General features: G+C 42.0%; 1 protein-coding gene across 5 annotated transcripts in view; it reads left to right on the top strand.

Moving 5' to 3' along the window:
• Positions 1-12500, top strand: part of LOC122243444 (uncharacterized) — a 31163-nt gene that overhangs the window by 13435 nt on the left and 5228 nt on the right. The window contains exon 1 of one of the 5 annotated variants that reach the window (XM_086546527.1): positions 2232-4522. The exons of 3 other annotated variants lie outside the window; for them this stretch is intronic. The gene's annotated coding sequence lies outside the window, so the exon portion shown is untranslated. Of the gene's footprint in view, positions 1-2231; positions 4523-10174; positions 10198-12500 lie in introns of those variants that run through there. One more of the 5 variants, XM_086546526.1, reaches the window with a different exon arrangement.

Raw genomic sequence — 12500 nt, forward strand, 5'->3', positions numbered from 1 at the left:
AAAAAAAAAAAAAAAAAAAAAAAAAAAAAAAAAAAAAAAAAAAAAAAAAAAAAAAAAAAAAAAAAAAAAAAAAAAAAAAAAAAAAAAAAAAAAAAAAAAAAAAAAAAAAAAAAAAAAAAAAAAAAAAAAAAAAAAAAAAAAAAAAAAAAAAAAAAAAAAAAAAAAAAAAAAAAAAAAAAAAAAAAAAAAAAAAAAAAAAAAAAAAAAAAAAAAAAAAAAAAAAAAAAAAAAAAAAAAAAAAAAAAAAAAAAAAAAAAAAAAAAAAAAAAAAAAAAAAAAAAAAAAAAAAAAAAAAAAAAAAAAAAAAAAAAAAAAAAAAAAAAAAAAAAAAAAAAAAAAAAAAAAAAAAAAAAGAAAAAAAAAAAAAAAAAAAAAAAAAAAAAAAAAAAAAAAAAAAAAAAAAAAAAAAAAAAAAAAAAAAAAAAAAAAAAAAAAAAAAAAAAAGAAAAAAAAAAAAAAAAAAAAAAAAAAAAAAAAAAAAAAAAAAACAAAAAAAAAAAAAAAAAAAAAAAAAAAAAAAAAAAAAAAAAAAAAAAAAAAAAAAAAAAAAAAAAAAAAAAAAAAAAAAAAAAAAAAAAAAAAAAAAAAAAAAAAAAAAAGAAAAAAAAAAAAAAAAAAAAAAAAAAAAAAAAAAAAAAAAAAAAAAAAAAAAAAAAAAAAAAAAAAAAAAAAAAAAAAAAAAAAAAAAAAAAAAAAAAAAAAAAAAAAAAAAAAAAAAAAAAAAAAAAAAAAAAAAAAAAATCTGGGCGCTTATGCTCCCCATCCACCGCCATCCAATATCATGCAGCTGTTCAAACGGTCCACACAGCTTGCAACGCTGTTCTCGAGTATTCCCTTTCCGTAACAATTATGGCCACTGTAATTTTTCTCTTTGTCTCTTAATAGCCGTTCGCCATCGCAATTGAACATCTGTTCAGGCCCTGCTACCTTCCAGAGCAACGTCCCTCCTGGGTTTACCTGTTACACCTCGTCCGAACAAATCTCAGTGCGTCGAAACACGCCAGTTGTTCCGGGACTATTACTCAAGGGAATTAAAGATATTAGTTCGGCTTCTTCTATTTTGCGTTTGCACATTTAATGCTTTCCTATATCGTTCGCACCCCCGCAACCTGCGCGAGAAGTGGAGAATCTGACCTTGGCCCGTGGGCTGGGTACGTGTGGTCACAGATTCCACTTGGCAACAGATACTGCAGGAGACAGAGCCTGAGACCTCACACGCATAGACACTCATAGAGACACACACAGACGCACGCACGCACATATACGCACGCGCGCGCACACACACACACACACACACACACACACACACACACACACACACACACACACACACACACACACACACACACACACACACACACACACACACACACACACACACACACACACACACACACACACACAAGATTTTCTGCATAAGAGGAAGTTGGAAGTGGACTCTTAGATATCATTTCAACCATTAGGCATGCTGTTCTTGCGCGGGTCATTGGGGCGGCAGAGGGAGAGGGAGAAGAGAGAGGATGCTGGAGGGATGAACGAGGTAGATTGTCAAGTGGATTCGTGGATGACGACCAGGCGGGTACATGCACCTCAGCGGTGAGGTTAGAAGACTTTGTTTATGCAAGGGAGCGGTTATTGCACTCTTGCCGCTCGCCTCCCCCTTTCTAATGCGACCACCTCCTGCGTCGCGGGCCTTTGGAGGTCACAGGCGCAAGCACTTTCTGCCGCGTGTTCGGTTCTCTCTGGCTCGTCATTCCGTCATGCATGTCAGACTTTTCTGCTGTTGACGTGACGTGACGTTGGACTCTGAAATTTTTCATTTTAGTTATTGGCAGATTAATGTCTTTCCCCGTGAATGATGAGGAGATATGAAACGTCGTAATGATTACCTCTTATTTCTAGCTTATTGGTTATAATACTTTAGCTACGAAGGTGCCCTTGACCTTGGAAGCCATGTTAGCATCATCTTTACGTCGTTACCCTACTTGTCTTCTTCCTCGAAACCTTTGTCATCCACATGGATTATGGAACATTCCAATTGGCGAGTGCAGGAATATATTATTAGGACATCCATACGGTTGACTTTACCACCTCACAGACTCCTAGGCACGTCACGGAAAAGGGTGGGGGTAGATTAGGGATTGACGGATCAGGATCAGAGCGGATCAAAAGCAGACCCCCATTGCCCTGCTTTCTGTTGGAAGGTGCCCCCCCCCCCCCCACACACACACACACTTTCTCCCCGTTAGGAGACCCCGCGTTCCAACCTGTGTCAACAAAGAGTGCATACGTCACCTGACCCGCGGCACACAGGGTGTCTTTTAGGATTTACTCTTGAGGGATGGAGGTAAGGGAGCCTCGTTACCCCCCCCCCCTCTCCATCTCGCCCCCACCGTTCGCTCTGGAGTCTCGCCCAGGTTCTGTTGACGTTTTGGAGTCTCGTTTCGCGTTGCAGGTTGAATCCGCGATCCGTGGCATGCAGTCGGACAGGATAGGATTCCCACACGAGTCTACACTGGAAGGCGATGGGGTGCGGGGGAGGGGCACCCTCTTGATTTGCTAAGGGGGGGGGGGTCAAGGGGTGGAGGAGGTGGAGGAACTCGCCCTGGCTTCCCCACCCTTAGGCGGCCTCAACACCCTCGGTATGCCAGACACCGCGCCACGAAGGTGAACGCCAGCCTTGTATAACAACCTGCACGACCACCTCTGCTTGCGAAGGCTGGGCTTGAAAACGCAATACTTGTCGTGGAGTTGCTGACTCCGCCCACGTAACGCAGGCCACACTGATAAGTCGTGATGTCTACTGATTAATCTTTGAGTACTTGGGAATGACAGCGTCTATTGGATATATGCTAGGCTGTTTATGTACATTAATTGCATTTCGTACATCGTTTCCATACAGAAACGAGATGTTAAGAATTGTGTCAAAAAGAACATCAACATATTTGATGGTCTACTCCCTCCCCCCTCACACACACAAGGTCAAGAGTGTAATGTCAGGGGTCGGGGATCCTGCCTGGCCGCCACATGCGTTAAGGGTAGGGAACAGTGGGGGACAAAAATCCTCAAGGATGTTTGTTCATTGGACGCCCGTGGTCATCAGGAGAATTCCCGACACGAGACGCAGTCTGATCCTTGGGTTCAGAAACTGATTTCCTGTCCAACCAAATAGTCCTCTGCCTTTTTATTAACACTGAATCACATTTCATTTCTGGTAAGGATACAGTTCAAGCGGTCCGTGTGATCACCGCGTCAGGAAATCGTTTTGTAAACAGGATGTTGAGCCAACCGCATTGTTCCACATGGCGCCAGTTCAGAGTTTTTGGACTTGGTGTTATCGCGTCACTGGCATGTGCTTGGAGCAGCTGTTCAGCATGGCCAACACTACTAGTTTTGCAATTAATTTTGTAAGGTTTACGTAACTATGCTGTCGGGTGTACAAGTTAAAGTGTAGAGCACGGACTCGACTGCACAATCGTATGGGAAGGGAGATTTGGATCGTGTGGTACCTGGTTTAGTCGCTGCTTATAACTGTTCACTAGTGACAGAATTGGAGTGTTTGGAGGGAAAGGGAGAGTTACAAAAGGAGAGGAAAGGAGGGGGAATTTAGGAATTCATAATTGCCTGTGAGAGAATCCCAGCAACCTTCCTTCTCCCTTAAGGTGAGATGTTTGGTCTCGAGGACAGCTTTAATGATGGGCCCCTCTACTAAGTTTACTGGTCGTATGAGAAAGGACAAGCAGTGATAGAAATTGGTAAATGGGAGAAGATAAATATTTTTACAAAATGGATCAGAAGAGAAAGCATAAAATAACTCTTTTAAAGTTGATCAGAATGTAGGTAGTCAGGTTCATGCATTTGCTAGTATATACTACTATGTCGCATTACAGCGTGATTAAATCAGATGGGAATGAAAGTAAGTAGTGAGTAAGATATTCAAGCGATGTGAGTAAAGGCTATAAAGAAAAATAGTGTAGTGATAAATCAGCACATGTTTGAAGCAAGGGAACTATTGAGTAATGAGCGAATGAATCACTGCAGCGAGAGGCACTGGTCCCATGCAGTAGACAGGGGCGCGCTGGACCGGAAGGCGCTGTGTTCGCCGCTCCAGTGCAAACCTTGCGACGCCGATCGTGACCTTGGGCGTGACGTCACCGGGTTGCTAAGGGTCGATTGGCCGTGCTGCGGATAGCGCACGGGACGTACATGCACGAGGCACGGAGGTTGCGTATCAGCGCGTTTGTTTATCGGAGAGACGCACAGGAAGCGCTGGAATAACAGAGGAGAAGAGTGAGACAGAGCAAGAAGAAATAAAGCAGCAGTAGTTTGAGGGAAAAACGGCATAGGGGAGACGAGAAAGGGAGTTAAGCAGCTCGTGGTATTATGAGTGCATGTATGTAACTCACTCTACATGTATGAGGCGCATCGGCTGGGAATGAGAAAGGATCCAAGTACCTTTTATGTCTCCTCGCGCACCGCCATTGTTATTACCATCGCCGCCGCTCGGAGGACCCGCCTCAAGGTCGTGGTGCTTTGCTTATTTGTTTTCTTGTTCCTCTCGCAATCTATTTTTTTCTCTCGGATTTCCCTCTCACTATCTACGTCTCTGTCCAGCCTATCAATCGAAATTCATTTCCTCTTTCCTGGCGCACTTTTTTCTTTGCTTCATCTCTGCCCCCCCCCCCCCCATTCATTTATCTCCCCCTTCCTTTTAGTCGCTTTGTCCTCTTCAGACGAGGAAGAAAAGTAATATTCAATTTTGAGTATGAGTATTGTGAAGTAATATATATATTCCTCTACGTTCAAGCAGCAGCCGCCGTCGCGAGGTCACCAGTTAGACTTGGCTTGTGTTGGATAGTTGTTTACTCATGCATCTCTCTTCTGACCTGACCTCGCGCTCTCTTTCCCTACTCTCGCCCTCACCTCCACTACCGAAGAAAGAACCTATAACGCTTAAGATATGATACATCTAGTATTGCTACCCAGATCACCGTAAATATACATTACCCGTCACAAGGGGTTCGATTTTTTTTTTTTTATCACAAGTGTTGCGAGGGAGCCCGTGGCGCCACAGTGTGACTCATCCATGTGACTGGCTGTCTGAAAGGCAGTGCTCCCGAGGTGTGTATTTGTTTGTGTTTTGTAGGTCGCCTTGGTCGTCAGTGCGAGGAGTGATGCTTCTGTGATAATCCGACCCTCGGGCTCTGAAGATTTATATCAAGTTCGGGAGTATCGGTTGTATGGTTCTGCATCCCTCTACTGTGCTTTCATGTTTTTCAGCACGAGAAAAAAAAACCCAATGACAAACAGTTGTGGCCTCGCGTTGACAAGTTTGCTTTGTGGGCAAAATTTCAGTAATAGTTTTCTTCTATTGCATGGATACTCATCCTTAATTGATTTGATTTTTTTTTCTTCATATTTTCCATCATCGCCATCTTTTTTTATGCTAAACAAGATGTGATACCCAAGCTGTAGATATTCGTGCGCCCGTTCAGTTCAATTGAGGCCCAACTGGGGGGGGGGGATCGGAGACCAGAGCAGTTGCAGATAGCTTTGGTGTTGCAAGCCGAGTGGGGGAAGGGGTGGAGAAAGAGGGTCGGCCACATGCATGAAGGCGTCTTTCAACACCTGTGTTTGCTAGCCATCCTTGGTGGATATAACGGGCAGCAGTTACTAACTTTTTAGTACATATATTACTGGGACGATGCGTATATTTTACTGCCGTACTTTTTTTTTACCGTTTCAAAGCTTCGGTTTCGTATTACAACTGCGATGCGCATTTTTCATAATCACTGTCTTAGTTATCATCATTAGTACATATTTCAGATATACGTGTCTCGGTCACACAACCCTACATCCTCGGGCTAAGTCCATGCTTACACCTTCGTAATGTTGGCTATCTCTAGTATTTCGTAAGGTTTTCCATGAAACATTTGTATTCATGTGTCTCGCTTGCATATTGTTTGAATGCTCAGGCACATTTACCTTTATATTAGGAACCTCCGGTATCACAAAGTACAAAATTATGACCTTAAAATATTCTTTCTTAATTTTGAAATGTGTGGGAAAACCGTGTTTTAAATGGCATTTTTAGTACGTCATTCGTTTACTGACAAAACAAATCGGTTATCTCTTGGATATATCTCTGTGCCAGTCGGATGAAAACACGGCATAGCGTTCCTGCCAGTCACCCTGCAAATTTTGGACAGATACCTTTTCCCGATCATTTTTATCCTCCTATTCATATATTGAAATATTATGACTCAAGACTTTACCTGTGGTAACACAAATAAACTTGATTTAGATATGGCGTCCGACCGAATTCCAATGCCATTAGAAACCTCGGGCACCAGGTCCTTCCTGGCTTCGACTAAAGGAGTGATTCTAAGGCCGTGACGGAAGTGGGCAAGTCTTGTCGATCTGTGCTTCCAACCATGTTTTTTTTTCTCGTCACAGACAGAGCATTCCAGTAGAGCACAATTTTGTTTTGCCAATCTTTCTTAAACATGAATCTGCAGTATAGGGATATCCTCTCACTTGAAGTTGATCAACGTCTGTGCTACCTAGCGATACGCGAAGGCAACATGTCAGCAGTCCTCTCAGAGCGCCGACTCTGATTAAATATTTGATGTTATTGAAACACTCCCTCCTCCCTCGTGTAACTGAGACCACGTGACGAAAGCCAAATGTCATTACTGACAAGTAATACTTAAACCTCGTCTGTCTTTTACTTGGTAGGCCTGCAAAAAAACGACACCGTTTCGAGCATTATTAACTCTTCTTGTATTTTAATGTTGACAGAGAAGATTAAGGGCTCCGTTTTGTAGTTTATACTTTCGTGAAAAAAAAGTTATTTGGGCCGCAGAACATAGCAACTCTCGTGTGGGTACCTGGGTTTTAATTGGCGGTGTCTGAGCACGGGCCGACGTATATTTTTAGATTTTTTGCTTACTTGTCGTTTCTACTGTTTATAGTTTTATTACTGTTTTGTATAGCTATATAATGTAAAGTTTGAAGGCGTTTCGTTCGGTATTTTCATGCAGAGGAATTTACCGTACAAATTTATTCATAAAGTTAGGAATGGACAACCCACGTGAACTCCTAGGTATTCTCAAAATGATGGAATGACAATGGTCCTTTATTTACTTTACCTCCAAAATGGACGTATATTGTAGAAAATCGTTATCACTGCTTGTAAATAATTATACCTCCAAGAAAGATATATAGTACAGAATCGTCATTATTTCTTGTAAGTAGTTATTGTCTACAAAGTTTAATGAGATTTAAATCGTGATAGCAATTCAGCTAAGAGTCGGGATAATCAGGGTTCTTGTCAGCAACTAAAACTGTATAACCATTGGGAATAAGTACTCCTATGTGGATGTACTATATATGTTGCAGTTTTCTTATATCTCGCGGTGCGTGACGGAGGTTGCCTACAAGAATAATAATCTGGCAGTATCTCTGGGATAGAGAAGGAAGAGCGAAAATAAGGACGGTCCACATGGCGTGCGTCTGACACACCTCGGGAGGGTTGGTAAGCTTGCGTTCTCTTTGACCCCGAAACCGTCATGACAAGCGTGGGATCGTTATGGAGTCTGGATAAATGCATATGTGACAATGGAGGTTGTAAATAAGCTTTTGCATCTTGCTTACAAGCTGCAGATAAATGTGGCAAGAAGAATTTAGGGCTGGAGTAAATAATTCATCGTTTCCTTAGACCGTGCTTAGAAAATCATTTATCCCATTATTAGACTATGGAATCTTGTTTACCAACACGAAAACCAATTTCTTCCCTGTTCAGTTCTCAACTGTCATTTCTTTCGTCAATTTAAATATTGACCTTGATTCTAAGGATACGAACGTAAAATAATTCCTTCGTGCTAAAGTTGAATGAACGAGTGAGTGAGCAACTTTGGCGGCAAGCATATATGGAGTGATGTCCTTTGCTCCAGTGTAATTAATTTGGCAATTGCACAATGATATTCATATTAATTTCTTATGTTTTTTCATATTGTAATAATGTACTCGGGTTGTTTGTGCCTTTTGCAAGTGACTAGCTCTTCCTTGAATTTAGTTTATCGTGTTTGTCGGAAGGGAGAAAAAGAAAAGGAAGGTTAGGTCGAGAGGAAAGGAACGGGGAAGGAAGGGCCACAACCTGGGGTGGATGGGCGAAGGGTTAACGGGAGGAATTTACCTGCTCAAGGCTGGAGATAGTACAAGGGAAAAAGGGGAGAGGGTGTAACGACCTGTCAAGTCAGGTGTTTGTCAGTCTGTCCACGGAGGTCGTGAAGCAAAACGGGAGAAATGAAGTAGATGGAGAAATCGAGAGGCAAGACTTGATGGGACAGACTCGATGCGTAGCAGCTTCCAAGTGCTTGTGGAAGAAACGGATAGAAAATGTAAGTTGGACGTTCATTCGTTTTTTATTAGACACGCGCACAGGGTATATATACTCTAAGAGTATTAGATGCTACTGACACCTTTAAGTGTGCTTTATATGATAACGCCCCAGAATGGCGAATTTGAATCTGGGAAATGGTTATATGACCGATACCTTATCTTGGGGTGCGTTCTGCTCGTCTTTTGTTATCCCAGTGCATGAGAGACATTTGCGTTGCTTTCTTTTTGTAGTTTATTTTTTAACATTAAATATTGTTGTTCTGAAAAGTTTGTGTTATTATTTCATATTGTCAGTTACTTCTATTGTTCACGGGATTCATGTAGTTAATCCCATGGAAATTATGGTTGGTTTTAGTAATGGTATTTTTATATTAGTATTGGTAGTATTACTGCCCTTGATATTATTACTGATATAATTATTATCATCAACATTATCTTCACCAATATTCTATCTGTTTATTGTTTTATTTAAATGAATCTCATTTCCTGCTCCAACAGCGGCTTCAGCCTTTATCATTTTTTATGTTACCTTAAAAGCTTTGAATTCCGACACTTCGGCTAGCCGTTGACAAATAGTTTGTTGTCGAGTAAGTGACCTTGATAGTGGTATGTAAGAGTGACATCTGTTGTTGGTGAGTGTTTTCTGTTAGGATTGGCCTCATGGCGATACAGCGAAGGGCAGTGGTCATCAGAACAAGAAAGGCATAAGCAGAACATGTGTTGCTTGAGTGGAGGTGGAGCATTGCCAAGGAAGGAGCTGTGGTCTGGCAGAAGAGTGCAATGTGTTGCCATGTGTCTGGGTTAAGAGGAACACCATGCATCATACTGTCACCCGCTTTACTCTTCCTGTCTATTGTTGGACGACCCCTGTAGCACCTTTGTTACCATGCAGGATGAAGCCACAGGGCTTGCATGTACAGACTGCGTTGTGCTTGCTGCTGTTGACGAGGGAGTTGAACCCTGTTATTAACCAGTCGTTGAGGTCACTTGTGAGACTCTGCTATTCAGGTGTTAAAGGCTGTGGCAGTCAAACCTCAAAGAACTAAGCGGGAAGATCAAGGGCCATTGTCCTTCTCACGCATTCATCAACAGGTAGTGCTTGGTGTCGGGTATATTCTTAGTGGTGCTTCCATGGCAACCGAAGTTCTTCACTTCACAATGTTTTTTTTTCTCGCATCATCCACACATGTGCAACACTTATTCCTGTCGTCACCCAAGAATTGATTTTAGGCTTAGATTTACATTACGGCTGTTGCAACGTCCAGCTGATGGTAGTCAGATCACTAGGACGACATGAATTAGCTCCCCTGTCCGGGGATTTTTTTTTTATCTTTTCTATTTTTTACTATACATCACTTACTGGCTCGAGGCTTAGTAGCCAGTCGTAACCGCGTGAACACGTGTTTGTGTGTATGTAGTGACTGACGTTGGATTCTAGTCAAAATCAGGCGATTGTTGTGAAATACAAGGACGTTAGTACTTGTCTTGAAACAACTGGAGATTTTTTTTATTTTTTATAATGAAGTGTATTCGGATGTTCCTAAAATCCATGTTCACGCACTGAGCAACGGAGCGTTTTTTCGGATTTTTTTTTCGGGTATTACTTGCATTAGATGGGAGGCGAAGGAGGCCAAAGCGATACGATGAAGGGAGTGTCTTTCCAAAACTTCCTGCTTGGCGTTGCGTCAGCGGCTGGCGTGGGTGTAGCATTACACAGGCAGCGTTGGTGGTTGTCAGGCTGGGTGGTGTGGCCTGACACGTTGGTTAGGGAAAGCTCCAACGACAGGGAAGTAAGTAAGTAAGTATGCGCGTGCTTGCTCAAGGGGAGTCGACTATAATCACGACTTTATTCTATTTGCGAGTTAGTTTCTGTTGTTCTATTGTTGTCGGACGGATAGACCGGACACTAATCTGCCGTGGAATAGATTTCCTATAAGTTCTGATTTTTTTAAGTCTTTAAGTTTTAAATGTTTGCAATGTCAAAAGTAAGGCTTCACAGTTAATCCATATCTTTATGCTTATCTCTCCTATCATCAGATATTTCGTCATTCTGGAAAGTGCTAAGACCGTCCTAGTAACAGGGGCAGCGGTATCCTTCCCAAGAAACTTCTTTATTGTCGCATGTTTTTGCACGCGCACACCAGTCTTACATACATACTTACATACACATCTACGTACAGGTCATGTGTGCCTGTATGGCATCCTCCTGTTCTACTGCTAATGACAATTCGACATTATCTCTCGTTCCATAGAATGTGACGACTTGTTACTAAGGCGGTAGGTACTTAGATAAATACATGGCTCATGATAGGGAAAATGATAAGCCGCACGTGCACTCACTCACTCACACACTCACACACTCACACACACACACACACACACACACACACACACACACACACACACACACACACACACACACACACACACACACACACACACACACACACACACACACACACACACACACACACACACACACACACAGTGTATGTAGTATGTATATAAAGTACTAATGTAAATGAAGAGGAAGGGGGGGCGGGTGAATGAGAGAGAGAGAGGGAGGGAGGGAGGGAGAGAGGGAGAGAGGGAGAGAGGGAGAGAGGGAGAGAGGGAGAGAGGGAGAGAGGGAGAGAGGGAGAGAGGGAGAGAGGGAGAGAGGGAGAGAGAGAGAGAGAGAGAGAGAGAGAGAGAGAGAGAGAGAGAGAGAGAGAGAGAGAGAGAGAGAGGGGAGGGGCAGGGCAATGTTCCCCCACTCGAAAGGTGATCAGGTGAATATTGTAAATAGAAGGGATTGGGCGCGTGTGGTTTCACGTGAAGTGAGTTGAAGCTTGACCTTCGAGTTACTGATGAAGGTCTGCGCCTATAACAAGATGTTAATTTTAGTCTTTTATATAGACTTTCATAATTGCTGTTGCCATATAACTTTTATCAATATGGCATATAATTTATGACTATTTAATTCAGGATTGCTTTGAGAGAAAGTAGTGGTACGATATGGTGTCTCTACCTTTTTTTGCGTTCTGTCGAGGCTGATATAAATAAGCCTTTTAGGTTAGGTTATGAATCTGCAGAAACGTCAGCGCTTGGTTTATAGTGAACCATTTTTTAACAAAAGACTTTAGTGTAGTCTTTATCTTATGTTTTGCTTCTTTGAGCGCAAATAACATTAGTGGCCAATTACCAGGGAAGTTAATAGGTGCTGTTGCCAAGGCTTGAGATCTTCAGCAATGTCTGACGTGTGTGACGGTTCAAGACCATTTTGGCTTAAAAGAGCGTCTGTGATTTCCTGTTTTTGTGGGGAGGCGATGTCGTGAAGAAAAAAAAAATCGGTGTTTACCATTTCGAGGGTAAAATGCAGGCTTTTCCGTTCAGTGTATCAATATCTATTGCCTTCCATATGTGTGGCATGGGAAGAGCAGCCCCTCGGTTGGGCAGAGGAAAATCGATAGCGCTTTTTAATTTCTTTTTCTCTCACTCCTTTTTTATAAGCTTGCATGACTAGTTTCTTTACAAAGTTGGTAATTCTTGAGTCATGATCCGGTTTCGAAATATGATAATAAATTTGCTTGAACACTGCGGTTGTAGTTTTGAGCTCGGTTACGACAAGAACACAGTTAATGTAATGTTTAATATTAGAGTCTTTAATTACATTTAGGTCAGCTTACATTACCCAAATCCTGACGGGTGTGTTCCCAAATACGAGCCCCCCCCCCTCCCCCCCTCCCCACACACACCCCATTGGGAGAGGGTAAATACATGGCGCTCGTCGCCCACACTCCTGGGATCACCTATGGCGTTGTCGGGTGTCGCCATATTCTGCTATAAAGATATTTTCCCCCATTCACCCATTTTAAGTTTTCGTAAGCATAGATGCAATTCAAACCCTATATTTCAGCAGTTGGAACGTTCAAGCGGGCGTGTAACTCTTTGTGTGGGCGGCATGGTCAGAATGAGATTTCCGTTACACATCTGCGTAGTACAGTAACCGCACATAGCAACAAGCCACGAGGCCGCACTGGGAGGCTGGCTGCCAACGCTCTTAAAACTGCACGCTTTTTCATTCTCCGTTTGTGTTTGGGGTACGAAAATCATGT

The sequence above is a fragment of the Penaeus japonicus genome, unplaced genomic scaffold (assembly GCF_977035675.1).
Source record: "Penaeus japonicus unplaced genomic scaffold, GWHDUDI00000001_assembly GWHDUDI00000018, whole genome shotgun sequence".
Classification (NCBI taxonomy): Eukaryota; Metazoa; Arthropoda; class Malacostraca; order Decapoda; family Penaeidae; genus Penaeus; species Penaeus japonicus.